At 35.9% G+C, this 27,500-nt stretch overlaps 7 non-coding genes across 7 annotated transcripts; all 7 read right to left on the reverse strand.

The window, feature by feature from the left end:
- Positions 1–4,426: 4,426 nt before the first annotated feature.
- On the reverse strand, positions 4,427–4,545 carry LOC137016840 (5S ribosomal RNA). Its single transcript, XR_010894412.1, has one exon. It is a non-coding gene; the product is annotated as a 5S ribosomal RNA (ribosomal RNA).
- A 60-nt stretch (positions 4,546–4,605) lies between these two features.
- LOC137016843 (5S ribosomal RNA) lies at positions 4,606–4,724 on the reverse strand. Its single transcript, XR_010894415.1, has one exon. It is a non-coding gene; the product is annotated as a 5S ribosomal RNA (ribosomal RNA).
- Positions 4,725–10,642: 5,918 nt separating this feature from the next.
- LOC137016760 (5S ribosomal RNA) lies at positions 10,643–10,761 on the reverse strand. The gene has a single exon (XR_010894333.1). It is a non-coding gene; the product is annotated as a 5S ribosomal RNA (ribosomal RNA).
- A 60-nt stretch (positions 10,762–10,821) lies between these two features.
- LOC137016873 (5S ribosomal RNA) lies at positions 10,822–10,940 on the reverse strand. The gene has a single exon (XR_010894445.1). It is a non-coding gene; the product is annotated as a 5S ribosomal RNA (ribosomal RNA).
- Positions 10,941–11,000: 60 nt separating this feature from the next.
- Positions 11,001–11,119, reverse strand: LOC137016761 (5S ribosomal RNA). The gene has a single exon (XR_010894334.1). It is a non-coding gene; the product is annotated as a 5S ribosomal RNA (ribosomal RNA).
- A 5,694-nt stretch (positions 11,120–16,813) lies between these two features.
- Positions 16,814–16,932, reverse strand: LOC137016588 (5S ribosomal RNA). The gene has a single exon (XR_010894165.1). It is a non-coding gene; the product is annotated as a 5S ribosomal RNA (ribosomal RNA).
- Positions 16,933–22,954: 6,022 nt separating this feature from the next.
- On the reverse strand, positions 22,955–23,073 carry LOC137016880 (5S ribosomal RNA). The gene has a single exon (XR_010894451.1). It is a non-coding gene; the product is annotated as a 5S ribosomal RNA (ribosomal RNA).
- Positions 23,074–27,500: the final 4,427 nt, after the last annotated feature.

A 27,500-nucleotide genomic window follows, 5' to 3' on the forward strand; every position in this document is an offset into this window, starting at 1 on the left:
CTTAAAAAATATCTCTTTCCCTTGTTTTAAAATATTGCTATTTAAGAACAGAGGTTGATTTAAAATGATTTCTCTCCCATGTGGGTCATACTCTACTTTTGCTAAAAACTTTCCCCAAGCACTAAAAATTTCTCTATAAAAACCAGGTAATCCTTCTGTCATCCAAATTTTTGTTTTCATCCATAAAATTCCATTCCCCATGTTAAAACCACCACATTTATTTAAAAAGTATTCCATTGTCTTCTTCCACTCAGTTTTGTTTTCTTCATTTAGGTATTTCTTAACAATTTTAACTCTCAAAGCATGTTTTCGTTGTTCCACATCCATTAAACCTAAGCCTCCCTTTTCCACCGCTCCTAAAATCGTGTTATGTGCAATCCTCGCTGGCTTCCCCTCCCATAAAAAGTCAAGAAAACATTTCTTCAACCTCTGTTCTGTCCATAACGGCATTTCAGACACATATAAAATATACCAAAGTTTAGAAACCATTAAAACATTCAAAATTAAAACCTTCCCCTTCAAGTTTAAAGTTCTTAATTTCCAAAAATTTAACCTCCTCTCTATATCTGTAACTAGTTGCTCCCACATTTCATCTCTCACTTTCCTTTCATTCTTCCCCATTAAAACTCCTAAAATCCTCATTTCTTCAACTTCCTTGAACTTAAAACAATCTCTTAAAACCATAGCTTTACCAAATCGCATATATACTGTTTTGTCCTCATTTACTTTACTTCCAGACCCTCTACAATACTCATTTACAACATTCATTACTTCTTTAACACTCCCTTTTCCCTTTACAATTATTGTCGTATCATCAGCATATTGAAAAACTTTCCCCTCAGCTTCATTTTCTTCTATTTCAATCCCATGTATTCCCTCTTTTTGTCTAATTGCCAATCCTAGCGGTTCTGAAACAAGTGAATATAATAACGCAGAAAGCGGACAACCCTGTCTAATTGACCGTGTGATTTTAAAACAGTCTGTTAAAAACCCATTACATTTAACCCTTGTTAGTGCTCCCTTATATAAAATCTCAATCCATTTAATAAAATTCTCGCCAAAACCAAAACTCTTTAAAACCTCAAATAAATATCTGTGCTCAACCCTATCAAACGCTTTTTCAAAATCCAAACTAATTACATATCCTTCTTCATTTTTTTCTTTCATGTACCATATTGTATCTCTTATACTCATCGTTATGTCGGCTATATCTCTTCCTTTTACTCCATACGCTTGATTTGTTTTAATTATACTTGGCATTACTTCTTTTAATCTGTTTGCTAAAATCTTTGCTAAAATCTTAAGATCGGTGTTCAACATTGTAATTGGTCTATAGTTTTTTAAGTCTACTTTTTCTCCTTTCTTTTTGTATACTAGTTTCATTAACCCCATTCTTGTTCTTTCATTAATTTCTTCTTCCTCAAAAATGTCTATAAAAACCTCTTTTAAAATCTTTACTAAAACTTCTTTAAAACATGTATAAAATTCAGTTCCCAAACCATCTATACCTGGACTTTTCTTTTTATTCAGTTGATTTATTGCTCTTTCAATCTCTTCTTCTCTGATTTCTTGGTCACATTCTTTTTTGTCTTCCTCGCTTACTTTTGCTTTTATCTGATTCAACAACTTCTTTTTTTCCTCCTCTTCCACCCCTCTTGCACTAAATAGATCCTCATAAAAATACTTTATTTCTTCTAAAATTCTCTCATTCCCTTCTACAATTTCCCCATTTTTTCCTCTTATTTCCTTTATCGTTTCAGCTTTCCCTTTCTTTTTTTCCAGATCAAAAAAGAACTTTGTACATTTTTCTCCTTCCACCACATATTTTGCTTTGCTTCTTAGCCTTGCTCCCTCATATTCTTTTTCTTCTATTTCTTTCAGTTTCCCCTCTATTTCCTTTATCTTTTGTATGTCTTTATTTTCTTTATTCAATTCCTTTTCCAAACTTACTTTTATTTCTTTTTCTTTGTATCTTTTACATTTCTGTATTAAGCTACAATATCTGATCGAGAATTTTTTGATTAAAAACTTTACATTCTCCCACCATATTCTCTTATCCTCTTCATACATTCCATTTTCCCTTTCTTTTTCTATAATTTCTTTAACTTTTGCCACATAATCCTCATTCCTTAAAACCTGCGTATTTAAAATCCATACTCCCGGCCCTCTTTGCATTTTACTCCAGTCCACTATAAAAAATAAAAACTTGTGATCACTAAAACTTGTTTCCTCATACTTAATCTTTTCAATAAAATTCTCCACATTTCTACTACATAAAACAAAATCAATTCTGGTTTGGCATACAAAACTTCCCACTATCTGTTTCCTTGAAAATTCTTTTTTCTGTTCATTCCTTTCCCTCCACACATCTATCATATTATTTTCCTCCATTAATGCTTTTAATTCTTTCCTTCCCGTATCAGTTTTGAAAACCATTCCCTCAGCCATATCTTGTTTACTAAAAACTGTATTAAAATCCCCCATAATTATTATTTCTGTATACTTATTTACAATATTTCTTAAAGCATTAAAAAACTCTTTCTTTTCCTTCTCCTCCACTGGTGCATGTACATTTACTAAAATCAAATCTCTTTCTTCATATTTTGTCTCTACTACCATACATTTCCCCAACCTGTCCTTGTACACAACTTTACTCACTTTAAAAACATCATCCTTCATTAAAAAAGCCACACCTCTCCCAAACCTCCCATCTCCATTATTATATAAAATACCACCATCCCATCTCTTTTTATAATCATTCATCACATTCTCTCTCCAGTTCGTTTCTTGCAGTGCAATAATGTCTTGCCTTTTACATTTTTCTTTTACTTTTTCAAATTTCCCCATGTCCATCAGTCCCCTTGCATTAAAAGTAACACAACTTAAAACCATTAAAAGAAAGACAAATAAATACTTAAAAACCATTATTCACCATTTTCTCCTTCCAAGCCCCTTAACACATCATATCTGTTCATTTCAGTCATTATTTTTTTCCTTGCACCTTCCAAATTTGGTTTTACCTTCACTGTTCTTCTTCTTCTTTGTCCTCTCCCGCCTCTGTCTTTGTCCATGTTGTCCAACTTTATTTCTCCTTCACTGTCCATTTCTTTATTTTGATCCATCCTTCCATGTCCATCTCTCTCCACGTCCTCCATAAAAATATTAAAACTGTCCGATATTTCCATTTCCGTCCATTGAGTGTTTTGTTTGACATTTGTTGACAGTGAGACATTTGTTTAAAACTCCCTGACACTCCGGGCACCTGACCGCATTGCAATCTCGTGCAAAATGTCCCCTTTCTTCACACTTATAGCACGTAAAATTCGGGCAGTCCTTCAATAGGTGGTCTGGGCTCATGCACAGCCTACAAGTCTTCACCTGATGGCTGTGCATCACCCTAAAGTATTGCTGCCCTTCTGCTGTTTCCAGCTTCGTGCTGTATGGCAATGATGCCACATCTTTGGGGAAACGCACTTTCAGGAACCTTGTTCCGTCCTCAATGTCAGTGCCCGGATAGCATCTTCTCTTAATTTTGGTAAGGGGCTCAACTCCCCATCCCTCCAATTTTTGTAAAATTTCTTTATCATCCAGGTAGACGGGCAGGTGCATGAAGGAAACAACATAATCCCGGTTATGCAAATTTTTCACCTCACAGTTCACTCCCTTTATTGTCAGTCCATCAATTAGTTTGTCACACTCTTCTTCTTTTTCCATTGTCAGTTCGTATTCTTTACCTTGTCTTGGTCTTAGTGCTAACATTTTTCCATGTCCACATTGTTCTGTTACCGCCTTAATAATGTCCTCCACTCTCACTTCAATCACATTTTCCACATTCAAAATAACTGTAGCTTCTTTCAAATATTTTCGTTCAACAAACTTTTCTCTTACTTCATCATTTTTTCCATTTCCAGCTCTTAGTCGTTTATTCGGTCCAGTGTCATTTGCCGTGCGTGGTCCTCCTGCCAGTCCAGTGCCATTTGCCGTTCGTGGTTCTCCTGCCAGTCCAGTGTCGTTTGCCGTTCGTCTTCCTCCCGCCAGTCCAGAGTCGTTTGCCGTGCGTGGTCCTCCTGCCAGTCCAGTGTCGTTTGCCATGCGTCTTCCTCCAGCCAGTCCAGTATCGTTGTCCATTAATCCGTCCATGATAGCAAAAGAGAAAAAAAGGGTTTAACCACCCTCCAGCCAGCAAAGCCGCTGTTAGGTGGTTTTAAACTAAAACAAAAACAAAAAAAATAACTTACAGTAAAAAGAAACTCACAAAACAAACAAACAAAAAAACACAAAATGGTGGAGAGCCTTCCTCTCCAAACTGCAGCCAAACAACTTCCTTCAGACTCAATAGCGCCCTCAGAGTGGTATGGCCGTAAGCGAAAACTGCTGCCAAGAGTGGGCTATTTAAGACATTCTTTATACTTTCAGAAAAACATAAAGCCTACAGCACCTGGTATTCCCAGGCGGTCTCCCATCCAAGTACTAACCAGGCCCTACTCTGCTTAGCTTCCGAGATCAGACGAGATCGGGCGTGCTCAGAGTGGTATGGCCGTAAGCGAAAACTGCTGCCAAGAGTGGGCTATTTAAAACATTCTTTATACTTTCAGAAAAACATAAAGCTTACAGCACCTGGTATTCCCAGGCGGTCTCCCATCCAAGTACTAACCAGGCCCTACTCTGCTTAGCTTCCGAGATCAGACGAGATCGAGCGTGCTCAGAGTGGTATGGCCGTAAGCGAAAACTGCTGCCAAGAGTGGGCTATTTAAGACATTCTTTATACTTTCAGAAAAACATAAAGCTTACAGCACCTGGTATTCCCAGGCGGTCTCCCATCCAAGTACTAACCAGGCCCTACTCTGCTTAGCTTCCGAGATCAGACGAGATCGGGCGTGCTTTTTTTTTTTTTTTTTATCACAAATCTCCTTTACATCACATATCTTCTTTACATCACATTTCTCCTTTACATCACATATCATACATCAAACATTTTCTTACAAAAGTTGTGGGTCTTGGAGGGAGGTCAGATCAATAAAATACAATACAATAAATAAAACAATAAAAAATTACAGTTATTCCTATACAAACACCTTTACATCACATATCATACACCACCTTACATCATACCTTTACATAAATAATTCAATATTCTCCTTCATTTCCTGGCAGCTTCCACATTAATCCTTTTAAAACACAACAAACTTGAGGGGTAAAAACATGATAAAAAACATCCAACATATTTTCACATTTAAAATACACATAAAGTCTTTCCATGTACACTTCTGTTTTCCTTTTAAACACAGTCCAAACATCCAACACAATTTTTTCTTTTTTCGCCACAATTCTTCTTTCCCATATTGCACTTTTCATCAACATTACCCACAGATTTATAAACTTTTTGTTTCGACACTTCTTCTCCCAACCAAACATCACCACTCTGTTCCATTCCATTACATTTTCATCCCACTCCACAGTCAATTCTTTAATCACACATTTACATTTCTTTAAAAAATCCTCCAATTCTTTACAATATAAAAACATATGTAAAATCCATTCTTCTTTTTCTTGGCACACTTTACACATTGCATTTTGTGTCATCCCGATTTTATTTAAAATATACTCAGTAAAAACCACTTTATGTCTTATAAAATACTCCAAACATTCCAATTTTGTCTCCACACATTTTCCTCTCATGTTTCTCCATATACTCTCTTCTTTTAAATCTTTAAATTTCTCCACCCAGTACTTATTTACAATTGGTTCTTTAAAAACACCATCTCTAAAAACACAATAAAACATTTTTACAGTACATTCTTTAAAATCACACAATTTTTCCCCAAGTTTCACATAGATGTTCTTTTCTTTTGGCTCTTCTTCCCCACACTCAATTTTTTTAATCCAGTCCTTTGGTATTGCATTTTTAATGATTTCATATTTATTTGTTATTTCTTGTTTGCTGTATTCTTCTTTTGCCACTTCCATTGCATCGAAAACATATTGTGTTGGTAAAAACCCCTCTTTAAACTCATATAAAACATCTCTCACTCTTGTAATTCCCACTTCCATCCATTTCTTAAAAAATATTTCTTTCCCTTGTTTTAAAATGTTGTTATTTAAAAACAGAGGTTGATTTAAAATGCTTTCTCTCCCATGCGGATCATATTCAATTTTCGTTAAAAACTTTCCCCAAGCACTAAAAATTTCTCTATAAAATGCAGGTAATCCTTCAGTCATCCATAATTTTGTTTTCATCCATAAAATTCCATCCCCCATGTTAAAACCACCACATTTATTTAAAAAGTATTTCATTGTTTTCTTCCACTCAGTTTTGTTTTCTTCATTTAGGTATTTCTTAACAATTTTTACTCTCAAAGCATTTTTTCGTTGTTCCACATCCATTAAACCTAAGCCTCCCTTTTCCACCGCCCCTAAAATCGTGTTATGTGCAATTCTCGCTGGTTTCCCCTCCCATAAAAAGTCAAGAAAGCATTTCTTCAACCTCTGCTCTGTCCATAAAGGCATTTCAGACACATATAAAACATACCACAATTTAGAAACCATTAAAACATTTAATATTAAAACCTTCCCCTTTAAGTTTAAAGTTCTTAATTTCCAAAAATTTAACCTCCTCTCTATATCTGTAACTAGTTGCTCCCACATTTCATCCCTTACTTTCCTCTCATTCTTCCCCATTAAAACTCCTAAAATCCTCATTTCGTCCACTTCCTTAAAATTAAAACAATCCGTTAAAACCATAGCTTTACCAAATCTCATATATACTGTTTTATCTTCGTTTACTTTACTTCCAGATCCTCTACAATACTCTTTTACAACATTCATTACTTCTTTAACACTCCCTTTTCCCTTTACAATTATCGTCGTATCATCAGCATATTGAAATACTTTCCCCTCAGCCCTGTTTTCTTCAATTTCGATCCCTATTATTCCTTCTTTACCTCTAATTGCCAATCCTAACGGTTCTGATACAAGTGAATACAATAAAGCAGAGAGAGGACAACCCTGTCTAATTGAACGTGTGATTTTAAAACAGTCTGTTAAAAACCCATTACATTTAATTCTTGTTAGTGCACCCTTATATAAAATCTCAATCCATTTAATAAAATTCTCACCAAAACCAAAACTCCTTAAAACCTCAAATAAATATCTGTGCTCAACCCTATCAAACGCTTTCTCGAAATCCAAACTAATTACATATCCTTCCTCATTTTTTTCTTTCATATACCAAATTTTGTCTCTTATACTCATCGTTATGTCAGCTATGTCTCTTCCTTTTACACCATATGCTTGATTTGTTTTAATTATACTTGGCATTACTTCTTTTAACCTGTTTGCTAAAATCTTTGCTAAAATCTTAAAATCTGTGTTCAGCATCGTGATCGGTCTATAGTTTTTTAAATCTACTTTCTCTCCTTTCCTTTTATATACTAGTTTCATTAACCCCATCCTTGTTCTTTCATTCATTTCTTCTTTTTCAAAAACAACTTTAAAAACATCCTTTAAAATCTTTACTAAAACTCCTTTAAAACATACATAAAATTCCGTTCCCAAACCATCTATTCCTGGACTTTTCTTTTTATTCAGTTGACTTATTGCTCTTTCTATCTCTTCTTCTCTGATTTCTTGGTCACATTCTTTTTTGTCTTGCTCGCCTACCTTTGCTTTTATCTGATTTAAACATTTCTTTTTTTCCTCCTCTTCCACACCTCTTGCACTAAATAGATCCTCATAAAAATACCTTATTTCTTCTAAAATCTTTTCATTACTTTCTACAATTTCCCCATTTTTCCCTCTTATTTCTTTAATCGTTTCAGCTTTCCCCTTCTTTTTTTCTAGATCAAAAAAGAACTTTGTACATTTTTCTCCCTCCACCACATATTTTGCTTTGCTTCTTAGCATCGCTCCCTCGTATTCTTTTTCTTCTATTTCCTTTAATTTTCCCTCTATCTCCCTTATCTTTTGTATGTCTTTATCTTCTTTATTCAATTCCTTTTCCAAACTTGCTTTTATTTCTCTTTCTTTGTTTCTCTTACATCTCTGTATTAAACTACAATATTTGATCGAGAATTTTTTGATTAAAAACTTTACATTCTCCCACCATATTCTCTTATCCTCTTCATACATTCCATTTTCCTTTTCTTTTTCTATTATTTCTTTAACTTTTGCAGCATAATCTTCATTCTTTAAAATCTGCACATTTAAAATCCATACTCCCGGCCCTCTTTGCATTTTACTCCAGTCCACTATAAAAAATAAAAACTTGTGATCACTAAAACTTGTTTCCTCATACTTAATCTTTTCAATAAAATTCTCCACATTTCTACTACATAAAACAAAGTCAATTCTAGTTTGGCATACAAAACTCCCCACTATTTGTCTCCTTGAAAATTCTTTTTTCTGTTCATTCCTTTCTCTCCACACATCTATCAAATCATTTTCCTTCATTAATGCTTTTAATTCTTTTCTTCCCGTATCCGTTTTAAAAACCATTCCTTCAGCCATATCTTGCTTGCTAAAAACCGTGTTAAAATCTCCCATCATTATTATTTCTTTATACTTCTTTACAATATTTCTTAAAACATTAAAAAACTCTTTCTTTTCCTTCTCCTCCACTGGTGCATGTACATTTACTAAAATCAAATCTCTTCCTTCATATTTTGTCTCTACTACAATACACTTCCCCAACCTGTCCTTATACACAATTTTACTCACTTTAAAAACATCATCCTTCATTAAAAAAGCCACACCTCTTCCAAACCTCCCATCTCCATTATTATATAAAATACCACCATCCCATCTCTTTTTATAATCAAACATAACATTTTCTCTCCAGTTTGTTTCTTGTAATGCTATAATATCTTCCCTTTTACATTTCTCTTTTACTTTTTCAAATTTCCCAATGTCCAACAGTCCCCTTGCATTAAAAGTAACACAACTTAAAACCATTAAAAGAAATACAAATAAATACTTAAAAACCATTATTCACCATTGCCTCCCTCCAAGCCTCTTAACACGTCATATTTGTTACTTTTTGTCATTATTTTTTTCCTTGCACCTTCCAAATTTGGTTTTACCTTCAATGCTCTTCTTCTTATTTGTCCTCTCCCCCCTCTGTCCTTGTCCATGCTGTCTGTCTTTATTTCTTCTTCACTGTCCGTTTCCTTATTTTGATCCATCCTTCCTTGTCCATCTCTCTCCGCGTTCTCCATAAAATTATTAAAACTGTCCGATATTTCCATATCCGTCCATTGAGTGTCCTGCTCCGTTGTCTGTTCCTCATTATTACTGTTGTCCTTTTCTCTTTCTCCTTCCTCTCTGTTGCTCTGTCCCTCTTCCTCTTGTTGTTCATCAGTTTGTCCATCCTCCTCGTTGTTTCCTTCATGCACCTGTCCGCCCACCTGTTTTTCCCTTCCTCCTTCCTCTCCCTCCATCCAGCATTCACATTTATTTAAAACCTCTTGACACTCCGGGCACCTAACAGCATTGCAATCCCTTGCAAAATGTCCCCTCTCCTCACATTTGTAGCACGTGAACGATGGGCAGTCCTTTAGCAAGTGGTCCGGGCTCATGCACAGCCTACAGGTTTTCACCTGATGGCTGTGCATCACCCGGAAGTACTGCTGGCCCTCGGCTGTCTCAAGCCTCGTGCTGTATGGCAGGGATGCCACCTCTTTGGGGAATCGGACTTTAAGGAACCTTGTCCCGTCCTCGATATCGGTGCCCGGGTAGCATCTCCTTTTAATTTGACTCTTGGGCTCAACACCCCATCCCTCCAATTTTTCTAAAATTTTTTCATCCTCCAGGTAGACGGGCAGGTGCATGAAGGAAACAACATAATCACGGTTTTGCAGGTTTTTCACTTCACACATTACTCCTTTAATTTTCAGTCCTTCAATTAGTTTATCACACGTTTCCTCCTTCTCCATCGTCAGTTCATATTCTTTACCTTGTCTTGGTCTTAGTGCTAAAATTTTACAATGTCCACATTGTTCCGTTACTGCTTTAATAATGTCCTCCGCTCTCGCCTCAATCACATTCTCCACGTTCACAATAACTGTAGCTTCCTTTAAATATTTCCTTTCACCAAACTTCCCTCTTACTTGTGGGTTCCTTTCATTCCTTGCTCGTAGTCGTTTATCTAGTCCAGTGTCGTTTACCGTGCGTGTTCCTCCTGCCAGTCCCATGTCCATTGCCGTGCGTGTTCCTCCTGCCAGTCCGATGTCATTTGCCATGCGTGTTTCTCCTGCCAGTCCAGTGTCGGTAACCAAGCGTCTTCCTCCAGCCAGTCCAGTGTCATTATCCGTTAATCCGTCCATTTTGAGAAAACAAAAAAAGAAAAAGGTTTAACCACCCTCCAGACAGCAAGATGCTGCTGTTAGGTGGTTTAGAAAAGAAAAAAACAACAACAAAAAAACTAACTGAAAGTACAAAATACAAAAAAACAAAACAGAAAAAGGAAAAAAACAAAATGGAGAGCCTTCCTCTCCTGACTGCTGCCACCTCACTTCCTGTTGCTCGCTAACTCCCTCTAGCGTGCTCAGAGTGGTATGGCCGTAAGCGAAAACTGCTGCCAAGAGTGGGCTACTTAAGGTATTCAGACACTCTTTTTTTTTTTTTTTTTTTTTGAAACAAAACATAAAGCTTACAGCACCTGGTATTCCCAGGCGGTCTCCCATCCAAGTACTAACCAGGCCCTACTCTGCTTAGCTTCCGAGATCAGACGAGATCGGGCGTGCTCAGAGTGGTATGGCCGTAAGCGAAAACTGCTGCCAAGAGTGGGCTATTTAAGACATTCTTTATACTTTCAGAAAAACATAAAGCTTACAGCACCTGGTATTCCCAGGCGGTCTCCCATCCAAGTACTAACCAGGCCCTACTCTGCTTAGCTTCCGAGATCAGACGAGATCTGGCGTGCTCAGAGTGGTATGGCCGTAAGCGAAAACTGCTGCCAAGAGTGGGCTATTTAAGACATTCTTTATACTTTCAGAAAAACATAAAGCTTACAGCACCTGGTATTCCCAGGCGGTCTCCCATCCAAGTACTAACCAGGCCCTACTCTGCTTAGCTTCCGAGATCAGACGAGATCGGGCGTGCTCAGAGTGGTATGGCCGTAAGCGAAAACTGCTGCCAAGAGTGGGCTACTTAAGGTATTCAGACACTCTTTTTTTTTTTTTTTTTTTTTTTTGAAACAAAACATAAAGCTTACAGCACCTGGTATTCCCAGGCGGTCTCCCATCCAAGTACTAACCAGGCCCTACTCTGCTTAGCTTCCGAGATCAGACGAGATCGGGCGTGCTTTTTTTTTTTTTTTTTTATTATAAAACTTTCACATCTTACACTCACACAAATACATTTTCAGCATATCACATAGTATAATGTTAGATACCTACATTCATAGATACAAAGACACAAATCAATCATCATTAGATCGGCATATTTATCTTATATTCCTTAAAACATTCCAGTACCCTTGTGTCATTCCCTGCAATTATTTTATAGAACATCTCAGTTTGCCCCTTCATGCTAAAATATTCATACAATATCTGTATATGCCCCTCTAATTTTCTCCTAAAGAAAACCCACATATTTATATTACCTTTTTTCCCTTTCATGACATTTCGTCTGCACCATACTGCATATCTTGCCACATTTAAAATAAAGTTGACTATATATCTATTCTTCTCTCTTCCTCTTAATCCAAGTAAAAATACTTTATTCCATTCATTAGGTTGTTTGATTTTTTCTCCCAAAATTCTTTCTATGAAGCTTTTAATTTCTCCCATAAAATCTTGAAGACTCAAACACAATAAAAACAAATGCAAAAAACCCTCATCTTCCATTTCACAAACATCACACCTTGCATTCTGTACAATTTTCATTTTGCACAATCTCATTTTGGTATAAATTACATTATGTCTTAAAAGAAAATTAAAATTCTCAATCATTGGATCCATAAAATTAACTCTCAGATTCTCCCAAATGTTTTCGTTTTCTGTTCCCGGAAAAAGCCTACTCCAAAAACCGTTTGCCTTTGGTTGAACAAAAATCCTCTTTCTAAAAAAATTATAAAACAACTTGAGTGAACATGATAAAATTGACATTTTGTTTCCAGTTTCTTTTAGAAACACTTCAACCTTTCCCCTCCCTTCAATTTTCTTCCCTATTCCATCTATCCATTCTTTCGGTATTGCATTTTTAATTTTATCAAATTGTTGCTTAACAATAACCCTTTCCACCTCTTCCCCAGTCTCCTCTATTTCATCTATTATACCCTGTAATGGTATAAAACCATCTATAACCTCATATAAAACATCCCTCACTTTACTTAGCCCTGCTGCAATCTACTGTTTAAAATATAATTCGTTTCCTTCATATAAAATATTGGAGTTTAAAAACAATGGATGATTTAAAAACTCATTCATTCCTTCTGGCTTGTATACAACTATTGATAGGAATTCCTTCCATGCCCCTAAAACTTCTCTATAAAATTCTGGTACCCCCTTTAACATGTGCTCCTTCAATTTCATCCAAATTATTCCCTCCCCCATATTAAGACCTCCACACTTATTTAAAAAGTATTTCATTCCATCCTTCCACTCTTGTTTGTTATCTGTATTTAAAAATTTCTTCATTGTCTTAACCCTCAGACTCTTCATTCTTATAATTGGATCTAGCAACCCTAAACCTCCCTCTTGGACAGGTCCTATTAGAGTATCATACGCAATTTTTGCGGGTTTCCCCTCCCATATAAAATTTAAAATACACTTTTTCACCCTCTTATGAGCCCAGATTGGTAAAGAGGTGACCTCTAAAGCATACCACATTTTAGAAAGCATCAGAGCATTCACTATCAAAATTTTTCCTCTTAAGTTCAGCAATCGTTGTCTCCAGAAATTCAACCTTCTCTCCATGCTTCCTACAATTTCATCCCATATTATGTCTCTCGTTTTCTTTTCATCCTTTCCAATTCTAATTCCTAAAATTTTCATATTTTTTGTCTCTTCTTTAAAATTAAGAACTCCCGGTAGTTGTTTTGCTGTCCCTATTCTCATAACTACAGATTTTTCTATGTTAATTCTTGCTCCCGAACCTCTACAATATTTTTTAATTTTTCCCATAGCCCTTTCAATGCTCTCTATATCCTTTAAAATCAAGGTTGTATCATCCGCATATTGATAGATTTTTTGTTCTTTCTCTTTTCCCCCAAAACTAATTCCTTTAATATTTATATCTTCTGCCACTGCTAAACCCAACGGTTCAGCTACGATACTGTATAATAGTGCCGAGAGAGGGCATCCCTGTCTGATTGACCTTGATATTGTAAAAACTTCCGTCATAAAACCATTACACTTTACAAAACTAATTGGGCTTTTATATAAAGCTTTAATCCATTTTATAAAATTATTCCCAAAGCCAAAATGTTTTAAAAGTTCAAATAAATAATCATGTTCAACCCTATCAAAAGCTTTCTCTAAGTCTAAACTCACCATATATCCTTCTTTTTTGTCTTCTATCATATAACTAATTTTATCCCTTATATTACAAACCGTATCTGTGATTTCCCTCCCTATAATTGAATATGCTTGATTTGTTGTTATAATCTGTGGTAAAACTTTCTTTAATCGATTTGCTAGAACTTTAGCTAAAATTTTAAAATCTGTGTTTAACATTGAAATAGGCCTATAATTCCTTAAGTCTGCTGAATCCCCCCTTTTCTTAAAAATTAATTTCACCATCCCAACTCTCATCCCTTGGCTGGCTTCCCCTATTTCATAAATTTCCTTGTATATTTCTTTCAAAACTGGTATTAAAATATTCCTAAATGTCTTATAAAATTCACTTGTTAACCCGTCCGCCCCCGGACTTTTCCCATTATTCAGCTGTGAAACTGCAACCTCTATTTCTTCATTTAAAAAATCTCTATCACACATTTCTTTATCCACTTCATTTACTTTTGCTTTAACTCTACTTAATAAAAACTGTTTTTCTTTATCCTGAGTCCCTTCACTTTTAAAAAGACTTGCATAAAACTCTTTTACACTTCCCAATATATCTTTGATTCCTTTCACTCTACTTCCATCTATTTTTAAAATCTCCTTTATTATGTCAGCCTTTTGCCTGTTTTCCTCTAAGGTAAAGAAGAATTTTGTGCACCTTTCCCCTTCTATTACGTTTTTTGCTCTACTTCTTATCATTGCTCCCTTACATTTTTCCCCTTCAATCTCCTTTAGTCTGTTCTCATATACTAAAATCTTGTCTATATCGCCATTTTCTTTTTGAAGTTCTTCTTTCAAAGTATTTCTAACCATTTTCTCCTCATTCCTCTTAGCTTTTTGTATCAAAATACTATACCTTATTGAATATTTCTTTATCTCATATTTTACACTATCCCACCATACCCTCTTATCCTCTTCATACATTCTATTCTTCCTCTCATTTGTTATTATTTCTTCTATCTTCATCTTATACCCTTCATCTTTTAAAAGTTCATTATTTAAACACCATATCCCCTTACCTCTCTCCACACCCTTTTCATTCAAATGCACTATTACCATTCCATGGTCACTTATAGAAGTCATCTTATAATAAATCTTATCAATCTCTCTCTTCATGTCTCTTTTGATCAACATGAAATCTATTCTACTTTGCTTCATCTGTTCATTCACCAGCTGTCGTCTTGAAAAGTCCCTTACCCCCTCATTCATCTCCCTCCATATATCTATAAGATTATATTTATCCATTAATTTTAGCAATTCTTCTCTCCCCCTGTCTCTTTTATAAACCATAGCATTTGTTATATCAATTCTACTGAATATTGTGTTGAAATCACCCATTAAAATTAACCTTTCCCATTTTTCCACCAAGCCATTTAAACTCATAAAAAACATTTCCTTTTCAGCCTCTGCATTTGGTGCATGGACATTACACAAAAAAACATTTTCCCCTCCTATAACTATTTTCACAATAATACACTTTCCTTCATCATCCCGATACATGATTTCCACATCATCACTCATGCTTCTTTTACATAAAATAGCAACACCTTTCCCCTTCCCCCCTTCACCATTATTATAGAAAATTCCTCCTTTCCATCTTCTTTTAAAACTGTCCATCATTTCATCTTTCCAAAATGTTTCTTGCAATAATATTACATCAGCTTTTTTGCATAGCTCTTTCATGTTTTCAAATTTATCCACACTTGTTAATCCCCTCACATTGAGTGAAACAATACATAAAGCCATTAGCAACAACACATTCATGTTTCATTCTCTTCTCCCCCTTCCTCCATTGAAGCTCCTCCTTCCTCTGTACCTGAGTGCATTCTCCTTCTCTGCCCTCTTTCGTACCCTTTTTGTACATTTAATTTAACATCCCTCATTCCTCTTTTCATTCCCCTCCTCAATTCTTCCAAATTCACTTTTATGCATTCCTCTACTTGTTCCTTCTCATTTTTGTCCTCTCTCCTCTCCTTTATTGTATCATCCACTGTACTCCCCAACCCCTCTTCCATACTTCCCTCCCTCTGACCCCCCTCCCCTCTACCTAACTCCTTATCTCCCCCTTTTCCTTGCTCATGCCTTTTACTGCCTTCCACAGTGTCTTCCACAGACCCATCCCCCTCTTCTTCGTAATTGGCACTGTCCATCATTTCCACATTGTTCTCAGTTTCACCTTTTTCATTTTCGTCATTTTCCTCTTCATGTTCACTTTCACAATCGCATCTCATAAATGCTTTCCTACAATCAGGACATTTATCTGCCTTACAGTTTTTAGCAAAATGCCCTTGCTCATAGCATTCAAAGCATTTAAAATCAGGACAGTCTTTGAAGATGTGCCCCGGCTGCAGACACATACGACAGAGCTTTTCCTGCCCATCATGAATTACCCTAAAATACTGTGCGCCATCCACCGTTTCAAATTTTGCGCTATAAGGCAGTGACGTAACCTCTTTTGGAAATTTGACTTTCACATACCTTGTCCCATCCACAATGTTCGTTCCAGGATAGACTCTTCTCTTTATTTTTGTCATGGGCGTGACCCCCCAAAACTTCAATTTGCCCTCAATCACCTCATCCACCAAATATGCTGGCAGATGAAGAAAAGACACGATATGCTCCTTTACCTCCAACCTCCTAACCTCGAAGAATTGTCCTTTTATTTCCAGTCCATCCAATAAGACCTCACAAGACTCTGTTCCTTCAAAGGTCAGCTCATATTCTTTACCATGCTTGGGCCTCACTGCCAACAGCTTTCCAAATCCAATCTTCTCTGTAACTACTTTGATTATGTCATCTGCTTTTACCTCCTTGTTGTCCATCAAATCAATCACCACGGTCGCTTCTTTCAAATACTCCACTTGTCTCCTGATGTTCCTTTGTCCTTCATGATCCATGTTTACATCATTCTCACTTCTTGACCCTTTATCCGCTCCATTTCGCTCATACAGCTCTTCCCGTCCTCCTGCCATTCCTAAATCTTTGCCATGTGGTCCATCCATTGTTCTAACCAAGGTAGAAACAAAAAACTGGTAACGCCTCCAAGCGGATCAACCGCTTGGAGCTTAAACGCGTACCTTCTAACTCAAAAACTAATCTTCAGATACAAATAAACAAAACAAATTTAAACAATAAATCTTTTGAAAAGACTGTCTCTCCTTACTGAAGTCACACACACACCTTCAATTTGCTCTAGAGCGCTCTCAGAGTGGTATGGCCGTAAGCGAAAACTGCTGCCAAGAGTGGGCTACTTAAGATATTCAGACACTCTTTTGTTTTTTTTTGTTTTGTTTTTTTTTTTAAACAAAACATAAAGCTTACAGCACCTGGTATTCCCAGGTGGTCTCCCATCCAAGTACTAACCAGGCCCTACTCTGCTTAGCTTCCGAGATCAGACGAGATCGGGCGTGCTCAGAGTGGTATGGCCGTAAGCGAAAACTGCTGCCAAGAGTGGGCTACTTAAGGTATTCAGACACTCTTTTTTTTTTTTTTTTTTTTTTGAAACAAAACATAAAGCTTACAGCACCTGGTATTCCCAGGCGGTCTCCCATCCAAGTACTAACCAGGCCCTACTCTGCTTAGCTTCCGAGATCAGACGAGATCGGGCGTGCTTTTTTTTTTTTTTTATTAAGAAATTTCAATCAATAAAATACAATACAATAAATAATACAATAAAAATTACAGTTTTTCTTACACAATCACCTTTACATCACAAATCTCCTTTACATCACAAATCTCCTTTACATCACAAATCTCCTTTACATCACAAATCTCCTTTACATCACAAATCTCCTTTACATCACATTTCTCCTTTACATCACATTTCACCTTTACATCACATATCATACATCAAACATTTTCTTACAAAACTTGTCGGTCTTGGAGGGAGATCAGATCAATAAAATACAATGGAATAAATAAAACAATAAAAATTACAGTTATTCTTATACAATCACCTTTACATCACATATCATACACCACCTTACATCATACCTTTACATAAATTAATTCAATATTCTCCTTCACTTCCTGGCAGCTTCCACATTAATTCTTTTAAAACACAACAAACTTGAGGGGTAAAAACATGATAAAAAACATCCAACATATTTTCACATTTAAAATACACATAAAGTCTTTCCATGTACACTTCTGTTTTCCTTTTAAACACAGTCCAAACATCCAACACAATTTTTTCTTTTTTCGCCACAATTCTTCTTTCCCATATTGCACTTTTCATCAACATTACCCACAGATTTATAAACTTTTTGTTCCGACACTTCTTCTCCCAACCAAACATCACCACTCTGTTCCATTCCATTACATTTTCATCCCACTCCACAGTCAATTCTTTAATCACACATTTACATTTCTTTAAAAATCCTCCAATTCTTTACAATATAAAAACATATGTAAAATCCATTCTTCTTTTTCTTGGCACACTTTACACATTGCATTTTGTGTCATCCCGATTTTATTTAAAATATACTCAGTAAAAACCACTTTATGTCTTATAAAATACTCCAAACATTCCAATTTTGTCTCCACACATTTTCCTCTCATGTTTCTCCATATACTCTCTTCTTTTAAATCTTTAAATTTCTCCACCCAGTACTTATTTACAATTGGTTCTTTAAAAACACCATCTCTAAAAACACAATAAAACATTTTTACAGTACATTCTTTAAAATCACACAATTTCCCCCAAGTTTCACATAGATGTTCTTTTCTTTTGGCTCTTCTTCCACACACTCAATTCTTTTAATCCAGTCCTTTGGTATTGCATTTTTAATGATTTCATATTTATTTGTTATTTCTTGTTTGCTGTATTCTTCTTTTGCCACTTCCATTGCATCGAAAACATATTGTGTTGGTAAAAACCCCTCTTTAAACTCATATAAAACATCTCTCACTCTTGTAATTCCCACTTCCATCCATTTCTTAAAAAATATTTCTTTCCCTTGTTTTAAAATGTTGTTATTTAAAAACAGAGGTTGATTTAAAATGCTTTCTCTCCCATGCGGATCATATTCAATTTTCGTTAAAAACTTTCCCCAAGCACTAAAAATTTCTCTATAAAATGCAGGTAATCCTTCAGTCATCCATAATTTTGTTTTCATCCATAAAATTCCATCCCCCATGTTAAAACCACCACATTTATTTAAAAAGTATTTCATTGTTTTCTTCCACTCAGTTTTGTTTTCTTCATTTAGGTATTTCTTAACAATTTTTACTCTCAAAGCATTTTTTCGTTGTTCCACATCCATTAAACCTAAGCCTCCCTTTTCCACCGCCCCTAAAATCGTGTTATGTGCAATTCTCGCTGGTTTCCCCTCCCATAAAAAGTCAAGAAAGCATTTCTTCAACCTCTGCTCTGTCCATAACGGCATTTCAGACACATATAAAACATACCACAATTTAGAAACCATTAAAACATTTAATATTAAAACCTTCCCCTTTAAATTTAAAGTTCTTAATTTCCAAAAATTTAACCTCCTCTCTATATCTGTAACTAGTTGCTCCCACATTTCATCCCTTACTTTCCTCTCATTCTTCCCCATTAAAACTCCTAAAATCCTCATTTCGTCCACTTCCTTAAAATTAAAACAATCCGTTAAAACCATAGCTTTACCAAATCTCATATATACTGTTTTATCTTCGTTTACTTTACTTCCAGATCCTCTACAATACTCTTTTACAACATTCATTACTTCTTTAACACTCCCTTTTCCCTTTACAATTATCGTCGTATCATCAGCATATTGAAATACTTTCCCCTCAGCCCTGTTTTCTTCAATTTCAATCCCTATTATTCCTTCTTTACCCCTAATTGCCAATCCTAATGGTTCTGATACAAGTGAATATAATAAAGCAGAGAGAGGACAACCCTGTCTAATTGAACGTGTGATTTTAAAACAGTCTGTTAAAAACCCATTACATTTAATTCTTGTTAGTGCACCCTTATATAAAATCTCAATCCATTTAATAAAATTCTCACCAAAACCAAAACTCCTTAAAACCTCAAATAAATATCTGTGCTCAACCCTATCAAACGCTTTCTCGAAATCCAAACTAATTACATATCCTTCCTCATTTTTTTCTTTCATATACCAAATGTTGTCTCTTATACTCATCGTTATGTCAGCTATGTCTCTTCCTTTTACACCATATGCTTGATTTGTTTTAATTATACTTGGCATTACTTCTTTTAACCTGTTTGCTAAAATCTTTGCTAAAATCTTAAAATCTGTGTTCAGCATCGTGATCGGTCTATAGTTTTTTAAATCTACTTTCTCTCCTTTCCTTTTATATACTAGTTTCATTAACCCCATCCTTGTTCTTTCATTCATTTCTTCTTTTTCAAAAACAACTTTAAAAACATCCTTTAAAATCTTTACTAAAACTCCTTTAAAACATACATAAAATTCCGTTCCCAAACCATCTATTCCTGGACTTTTCTTTTTATTCAGTTGACTTATTGCTCTTTCTATCTCTTCTTCTCTGATTTCTTGGTCACATTCTTTTTTGTCTTGCTCGCCTACCTTTGCTTTTATCTGATTTAAACATTTCTTTTTTTCCTCCTCTTCCACACCTCTTGCACTAAATAGATCCTCATAAAAATACCTTATTTCTTCTAAAATCTTTTCATTACTTTCTACAATTTCCCCATTTTTCCCTCTTATTTCTTTAATCGTTTCAGCTTTCCCCTTCTTTTTTTCTAGATCAAAAAAGAACTTTGTACATTTTTCTCCCTCCACCACATATTTTGCTTTGCTTCTTAGCATCGCTCCCTCGTATTCTTTTTCTTCTATTTCCTTTAATTTTCCCTCTATCTCCCTTATCTTTTGTATGTCTTTATCTTCTTTATTCAATTCCTTTTCCAAACTTGCTTTTATTTCTCTTTCTTTGTTTCTCTTACATCTCTTTATTAAACTACAATATTTGATCGAGAATTTTTTGATTAAAAACTTTACATTCTCCCACCATATTCTCTTATCCTCTTCATACATTCCATTTTCCTTTTCTTTTTCTATTATTTCTTTAACTTTTGCAACATAATCTTCATTCTTTAAAATCTGCACATTTAAAATCCATACTCCCGGCCCTCTTTGCATTTTACTCCAGTCCACTATAAAAAATAAGAACTTGTGATCACTAAAACTTGTTTCCTCATACTTAATCTTTTCAATAAAATTCTCCACATTTCTACTACATAAAACAAAGTCAATTCTAGTTTGGCATACAAAACTCCCCACTATTTGTCTCCTTGAAAATTCTTTTTTCTGTTCATTCCTTTCTCTCCACACATCTATCAAATCATTTTCCTTCATTAATGCTTTTAATTCTTTTCTTCCCGTATCCGTTTTAAAAACCATTCCTTCAGCCATATCTTGCTTGCTAAAAACCGTGTTAAAATCTCCCATCATTATTATTTCTTTATACTTCTTTACAATATTTCTTAAAACATTAAAAAACTCTTTCTTTTCCTTCTCCTCCACTGGTGCATGTACATTTACTAAAATCAAATCTCTTCCTTCATATTTCGTCTCTACTACAATACACTTCCCCAACCTGTCCTTATACACAATTTTACTCACTTTAAAAACATCATCCTTCATTAAAAAAGCCACACCTCTTCCAAACCTCCCATCGCCATTATTATATAAAATACCACCATCCCATCTCTTTTTATAATCAAACATAACATTTTCTCTCCAGTTTGTTTCTTGTAATGCTATAATATCTTCCCTTTTACATTTCTCTTTTACTTTTTCAAATTTCCCAATGTCCAACAGTCCCCTTGCATTAAAAGTAACACAACTTAAAACCATTAAAAGAAATACAGATAAATACTTAAAAACCATTATTCACCATTGTCTCCCTCCAAGCCTCTTAACACGTCATATTTGTTACTTTTTGTCATTATTTTTTTCCTTGCACCTTCCAAATTTGGTTTTACCTTCAATGCTCTTCTTCTTATTTGTCCTCTCCCCCTCTGTCCTTGTCCATGCTGTCTGTCTTTATTTCTTCTTCACTGTCCGTTTCCTTATTTTGATCCATCCTTCCATGTCCATCTCTCTCCACGTCCTCCATAAAAGTATTAAAACTGTCCGATATTTCCATTTCAGTCCCTTGAGTATCCTGCTCCGTTGTCTGTTCATCATTTTTACTGTTGTCTTTTTCTCTTTCCCCTTCCTCACTGTTGCTCTGTTCTTCTTCCTCTTGTCGTTCATCAGTTTGTCCATCCTCCTCGTTGTTTCCTTCATGCACCTGTCCGCCTACCTGTTTTTCCCTTCCTCCTTCCTCTCCCTCCATCCAGCATTCACATTTATTTAAAACCTCTTGACACTCCGGGCACCTAACCGCATTGCAATCCCTTGCAAAGTGTCCCCTCTCCTCACATTTGTAGCACGTAAATGTCGGGCAGTCTTTTAGCAAGTGCTCCGGGCTCATGCACAGCCTACAGGTTTTCACCTGATGGCTGTGCATCACCCGGAAGTACTGCTGGCCCTCGGCTGTGTCAAGCCTCGTGCTGTATGGCAGGGATGCCACCTCCTTGGGGAATCGGACTTTAAGGAACCTTGTCCCGTCCTCAATATCGGTGCCCGGGTAGCATCTCCTTTTAATTTGACTCATGGGCTCAACACCCCATCCCTCCAATTTTTCTAAAATTTTTCCATCATCCAGGTAGACGGGCAGGTGCATGAAGGAAACAACATAATCACGATTTTGCAGGTTTTTCACTTCACACATCACTCCTTTAACTTCCAGTCCTTCAATTAGTTTATCACATGTTTCCTCTTTTTCCATCGTCAGTTCATATTCCTTGCCTTGTCTTGGTCTTACAGCTAAAATTTTGCCATGTCCACATTGTTCTGTTACCGCTTTAATGATGTCCTCCGCTCTCACTTCATTCACTTTTTCCACGTTCACGATCACAGTAGCCTCTTTCAAATATTTCCGTTCAACAAACTTATTTCTTACTTCTTGAATTTTCTCCTTTCCAGCTCGTAGTCGTTTATCCAGTCCAGAGTCGTTTGCCATACGTGTTCCTCGTGCCAGTCCAGTGTCGTTTGCCAAGCGTGGTCCTCCTGCCATTCCAGTGTCGTTTACCATACGTGTTTCTCCAGCCAGTCCTGCGTCGTCATCCATTATCCGTCCGAAAAAAAAGAGAAAAGAAAAAGAAAAAGGCTTAACCACCCTCCAGCCAGCAAAAGCTGCTGTTAGGTGGTTTATAACTGAAACAAAAACAAAAAAACTAATTTAAAGTAAAAAGAAACTCACAAAACAAACAAACAAAAAAAAACACAAAATGGTGGAGAGCCTTCCTCTCCAAACTGCAGCCAAACAACTTCCTTCAGACTCAATAGCGCCCTCAGAGTGGTATGGCCGTAAGCGAAAACTGCTGCCAAGAGTGGGCTATTTAAGACATTCTTTATACTTTCAGAAAAACATAAAGCTTACAGCACCTGGTATTCCCAGGCGGTCTCCCATCCAAGTACTAACCAGGCCCTACTCTGCTTAGCTTCCGAGATCAGACGAGATCGGGCGTGCTCAGAGTGGTATGTCCGTAAGCGAAAACTGCTGCCAAGAGTGGGCTATTTAAGACATTCTTTATACTTTCAGAAAAACATAAAGCCTACAGCACCTGGTATTCCCAGGCGGTCTCCCATCCAAGTACTAACCAGGCCCTACTCTGCTTAGCTTCCGAGATCAGACGAGATCGGGCGTGCTTTTTTTTTTTTTTTTTTTTTTTATTATCAAAAAGTACAAAAATAATATTTACATAACTCAACTGATCATTACATTCCAAACTCACATTAAACTTGAATACATAACTTTTGCAACTCTCAAAAAACAATCAATCATAAATATCAAACATTTTCTTAACTCAAAACATACCTTTTCAAACCTTTTCACATTAACATAGAATACATATATTTTAAGCATTCAAAAGAAGTCACAAACAAAAATATCAAACATTTTCTTAACTTCAACTCAAACCATGCCTTTTCAAAATTTTAGGCTTAATCCTTCTTTTATACATATAAATCCTCCTTCTTCTATAAATGCCTTTTCAAATTCTTCCTTACTTAGGTATTTCCACATCATGTACACATTTTTCCTCACAGCATTTTCAAATATCTCAGTTACATTCACTTTTTTCCTATCAAAATATGCCATGTTCCTCCTCACCCATATTGCATACCTTGCATGACTCAACATTAAATTCCACAAATTTACCTTTTTGTCTTTGTAATTTACCAAATCACCAAATAAAAACATTTTTTTCCATTCATTTCCCCCTGGCTCTTTACCCAATCCATCTTTTATCATCTTTTTTATTTTTCCATGAAAGTCCTCAAGTTCCTTGCACTCCAGGAAAATATGCATCAGAGTTTCTGGCTCTGTCTCACATACATCACATACTCTGCTTACATTTTTATTTATTTGATGAATTACCACTTTTGAATATATCCTATTGTGTCTCAGTTTAAAATCCAAACTCTCACAGTCTAGTCCATTGTATTTTATATTTAAATTGCTCCATACTGTTTTTTCTTTCCAATCAGGAAACAGTCTTGGCCACACTGCCTCTGATGCAGGGGCTTTGATTTCTTTCTTTACCATTATTTTATATACTGTTTTTACATTTATTTCCCGCAAGAATTTTTTACCCTCATTTTCAACAATATACATTTCAGGCATTCCCCAATCCCCCACTTTAGTGGTTTCTCTTTCAATCCTTTCCACCCACTTCTCCGGCAAGCTTTTTTTATATTTTCACATTCACAGTCCACTTTTTCTTTCTCAATTTCATCACTCCACCCCACCACGCAGTCATATATTGCCCTATTTGGCATAAAACCCTTTACATATTCATATGCCAAGTCTTTTACTTTCCTTACACCCGCTCTCATGAACAGTCTATTATATAACATTTTCCCTCCCCTCTTAATTCTCGGGTTCAGAAATATTGGCTGGTTGTGAATTTGGTTTATGTTCTCACATTCATATTTTACATTCTCCACAAATTCAGCCCATGCATTAAACACTTCTTGGTAATACAATGGCAATTTTTCAATCATTGTCTTTTTTAATGCCATGAACACTCCCTCCTCCCCACATCCTCCACCTTCTTTTAGGTATTTTCTCATATACCCCTTCCATCCATATTCTACCTTATCACATAAATACTTTTTCATTGTTTTGACTCGTATTGCCTTCCTTTTAGTGCCCAAATCTGTCAGCCTTAAACCTCCCTCACTATAATCTGCTATTAAAGTTTTTGCAGATATTTTCACCCCTTTCCCTCCCCACACAAAAGTATTTACAGTTTCTTTTATTCCATTTAAAACCCAATCTGGCAAGTCAATTACTCCTATCACATAATTGCACTTGGTTAATAGAAGGAATTTGCAACTACCACCTTACCTCTTAATCTTAACTCCCTTAGCCTCCAAAACTGTAGCACTTGTTTGATTTTATTTAGCACTCCCGCCCATGTAGCATCTCTTGCCTCTTTAGCATTCCCTCCTATGTTTACCCCTAAAATCTTTATAAAATCTTTCGTTATTTTGAAAGGAACTTCTATCCCTTCTACCTCCTCTCGCCCTATGCTCATTATTTCCGATTTTCCCACATTTATTTTTGCCCCTGACGCTTCCCCATATTTTCCCATCTGTTTTCTGATTTTATTTATGCTATCTATATCTCTGACTGTAAAAGTAGTGTCATCTGCATATTGATGAATTACACTCATTAACCCATTTGGCATCTCAATACCTTTTATTTCTTTATCCTTTTTGATTAGTGTTGCCAGCGGCTCGGCTGTTATCGAGTACAGAATTGCTGACAGTGGGCATCCTTGTCTAACTGACCTTTCCAAATGAAAAGGGTCAGTTAAAACCCCATTTACTTTTACGCAACTTTTAGCATTTGCATATATTAATCTTATCCACTTTTTCATCCTGTCCCCAAACCCAAATCTCCCCATTGTCTGCTCTATAAAACCATGTTCTACCCTGTCAAACGCCTTATTTAAATCTATAGATAAAATCAAACCACCCTTCCCATCCTTCCCCATCCCTTCTACTACATCCCTTATTGTACAGATTGTATCGGTTATGTCCCTCCCTTTTATGCTGTAAGCTTGGCTTGGTGATACTATTGACCCTGCTACCTCTTTTATCCTGTTTGCCAGTATTTTTGTCAGTATTTTGTAGTCTGTGTTTAGTAGACTTAAAGGTCTATAATTTTCTAACTTCAGTGGACTTCCTTTATTTTTATATAATATTGTAATTATTCCTAACCCCATTGACTCAGGCATCTCCCCATTCTCTTCCATTCTCCTAAAAACCTTCCCCAATATTGGCGCTATTAACTCTTCAAAGGTTTTATAAAATTCATGCGTTAACCCATCTGAGCCTGGACTTTTATTCTTTTTAGTCTGCTTTATAGCTTCTTTTATTTCTTCAATACTTATGTCTTTTTCACATATGTTTTTCTCGTCTTCGCTTAACCTTGCATCCACAGTATTCAACACTTCCTCCATACTTTCCTGTTTTACCCCTTCTTTTTTAAACAACTTCTTATAAAATGTTTCTGCTTCTTTTATTATTTCCACATAATCGGTAACCTTCTCACCTTTCTCATTTTCCAGTTCTATTATATGCTTTTTCCTTTGTTTTTTCTTTTCTAAGTTTAAAAAGAATTTTGTGCTTCTTTCCCCTTCTAGCGCATACTGCGCTCTACTTCTTATTATTGCGCCCTTGCTTTTTTCCTTTTCATAATATTCTATTTCTGCTTTTATCTGCTCATACCTCTCTTTACTTTGCTCTGGATTTCTCTCTATTTTTTCCACTTCCCTCTTCATCTCATTTCCCAAATCCTCTGCTTTACTCCTTCTCATAAAATCTCTTTGCTTTGCATACCTAATGCTTCTTTTCTTAATTTTCCCTTTCAATATTTCCCACCATTCACATACATTTTCATCAAATAAATCATTTTGCATTTCATAATGTATACATTTTCTGATGTTCTCTCTGTATGCCTCTTCCTTTAAAAGTTCTGCATTCAAACACCACATTCCCATGTGTCCCATACCCTTCTCCTCCCTAGTTACACCCACCCTTACCACCATCATAGCATGGTCACTTATTCCCACAAACTTGTATTTCACATTTTTCACATATTTTAACATTTCTCTTTTTGTTAAACATAAGTCTATGCGGCTTTGCTTCAACACCCCCATCACCAATTGTCTTCTAGAGAACTCTTTTTTGTACGGGTTCTCTTCCCTCCAGACATCGACCACGTCCTCATTTTGCATCCAGTCAGTTAAAAACTTTCTTGACACATCAGACTTAAAGTTTGCACTACTTGATGCGTCAAGTCTTGTGCACCACACATTAAAGTCGCCAACCACTATACAACTCCCTTTGCACAAAGGTTTCATTTCTTTAAAAACCTCTCTCCTCTCAGTTTCAATGTTCGGTGCATAAATGTTTATCAACCTAAAGAGTTGGTTGTGAAACATAAAATCAATCACTAGCAATCTCCCATTGCCATCCTTGTATGCTTGCTTCACATTATTTATTCGACCTCCTTTAATCAAAGTTGCCACTCCACGGGCTTTTGCATTCCCATGATTGACATAGATGTCTCCTTCCCATCTCTTTCTTATATTGTCCATTATTTCGTCAGACCAATGGGTCTCTTGCAAACAGAGTACCTCCGCTTTTAAACATCCCTTTATATTTTCAAACTTACTTTCGTCTCTTAATCCATTGCAATTTAAACAGGCAATGTTCATAAGGCCCCACATAAAAAGTATCATTGTTTTTTGAATTATCTCCCCCATTTTGATTAATCCAGACACTTACTTTCTGCGGTATGCTCCTCCGTTTCTTTCTTCTTTCTTTTCCTTCTCACTCTCTTTCCATCGCTTGTATCCATCTCCTCGTCCTGGCTTGCCATTGGGCTCTCTGTGACCTCTTTCCC

This window comes from Chanodichthys erythropterus, unplaced genomic scaffold (assembly GCF_024489055.1).
Source record: "Chanodichthys erythropterus isolate Z2021 unplaced genomic scaffold, ASM2448905v1 ctg002040_np12, whole genome shotgun sequence".
NCBI lineage: Eukaryota > Metazoa > Chordata > Actinopteri > Cypriniformes > Xenocyprididae > Chanodichthys > Chanodichthys erythropterus.